We start from the raw sequence: 2,286 nt of genomic DNA, 5'->3' as shown, positions 1-2,286 counted from the left end.
CATATGAGGGAGAAATTTGAAGCACAGTGAACTTTAACGGTTTCTTGCTAACACATGCTACTTCAAGATGATAAATCAGACTATACATTTTTTCATGTGTCTATGATTGAATGTAACGGTTTTTTCGATGTAGGAGTTATATGAACTCACTCTTATCTATAGAATTTGGGAAGGGGAAACATTCACCTCACAGGGAGCAGTGTAGCATACGGGCCATTTCTCTGGAGAAACATTCAACAAGAGGGAGCGTAGCACGCGCACACGCGCGTGCGTGTCACTTCAGTCTAAACAGTCGAGCTGACAAGTTCACAACATAATGTCTCACTATTTTGATTGGAGAAGTTTCAATGAGTTCTCTGTAGAAGCAAATCCACGAGCCGATTGGGGTTATGAATTTTATCCTTATGATTGGTTTGTAGTAACGAAGGTAACATTTGCCGATAATGCCGAAATTCACCTAAATTATCGATATTGATAGTGAAGGTGACTTTAAACACACTATTAAGTTACCGAAAGAATATTCAGTGGTTTTGAATGAGGATAACATCAGAAGTTTTAATTCTCATTCATGGGAATTGAATGCGAGCGGGAATCATATATTCTTAAGACAGTTCATGGTAACTATAGGCGTTGAGTATTAAGATAGGCCGCTCTGAGTGAAATAGGTCTGAGAATATGTAAGTATTTTTAGATATGCTAGCTCATCCCAATTATACTTACATATTGTCGGAGAGAACACTTTAACAATAACGACTGGGATGTTTGTACAGCAAAACAGCTCAATTTTTACACAAGCATAATATTGATAAGCAGTTTGATTGAATTGACTGTCAGTTGGAAACCAAGCATAATATGGATATAATAGAACTTAGATTATTGTAGAGATGAGGATTCACTTTAATCTGACAGTATAGCAATGGATTATTAAGCAATAGATGTAGAGAGAGAGAGAGAGAGATAAGGAATTTCTCAATTCACTTTAATCTGTCAGTATAGCAATAGATGTAGAGAGAGAGAGTGAGAGAGAGAGAGTGATAGGGAATTTCTCAATTCACTTTAATCTGCCAGTATAGCAATAGATGTAGAGAGTGATAGGGAATTTCTCGATTCACTTTAATCTGTGTAGTATAGACGTAGAGAGAGATAGGGAATTTCTCATTCACTTTAATCTGTCAGTATAGATGTAGAGAGGGAATTTTTCCCCTCAAAGGGAAATTATTTTTTCCCTCACTTTCTTCATCCTCCTCATCTATACTGGGCAAGGGGGAGGGAAAATCTATTTTGAGAGAGAGAGATATATCTCTCCTTCTTCATCCCCCTCATCTCCACTGGAGCAGGGGAAGGGAAAAATCTATTTTGAGAGAAAGTGAGAGAGATATATCTCTTTCTCTTTCTTCATCCCCCTCATCACCACTGGAGCAGGGGAAGGGAAAAATCTATTTTGAGAGAGAGTGAGAGAGATATATCCCTTTCTCTTTCTTCATCCCCCTCATCTCCACTGGAGCAGGGGAAGGGAAAATCTATTTTTAGAACAGAGAGAGAGAGAGATATATCTCTTTCTCTTTCTTCATCCCCCTCATCACCACTGGAGCAGGGGAAGGGAAAATCTATTTTGAGAGAGAGCCCCTCGTCTTCACTGGGGAAGGGGAAGGGGAAATCTATTTTTAGAACAGGGGTTGGGAGAGGGGGGAGAGGAGGAGGGGGATCTCGAGCAAAAAAGCTTCCTCAAAGTATCAGAACGCCCCTACTGTCATCTCAACTTATTGCCAACCTGTCAAAATTATTAATTTAGTTGCCAGTTAACAACACTGTTTCGGAGAGGTACTCTCTCTAGATTATAGATCTATAATAACATATGATATGGACATTTCTATTATAATTAAGAGATTGGGAGAGAAGAAGAATATACATGCTAAAAGACGAGCTTCAAACCCTTGAAAAGCACCCTCAGAGTTGAAATATCGCCGAAAAATTTCTTAGTGAGCACCTAGGACGTTTAAGGAAGCTTTATTCCAAGTTTTGTTGCAATCCATCCAGTAGTTTTCCAGAAATCGTGATCAGTGAGATAAGAATTTCATAAGTATGGATAGAAGAAAGTAGATAAGCAATTGAATATTTATATTAATCTACAGCTTTAGAATAGACCAGACTACCATTTTGTATATTGTACATTACTTGATCAGAGCAACAGCACTCATTCCAATCAAAATGTTCAATTATGAAACATTATTCACTGAGCCAATTCAATCTCAACCTACATCTCCTCCCATTCCTTTCGAACTCCAC

The sequence above is a fragment of the Nilaparvata lugens genome, chromosome 4, assembly GCF_014356525.2.
Source record: "Nilaparvata lugens isolate BPH chromosome 4, ASM1435652v1, whole genome shotgun sequence".
Classification (NCBI taxonomy): domain Eukaryota; kingdom Metazoa; phylum Arthropoda; class Insecta; order Hemiptera; family Delphacidae; genus Nilaparvata; species Nilaparvata lugens.
The sequence above is the reverse complement of the archived record's forward strand: the minus strand, read 5'-3'. Positions refer to the sequence as shown.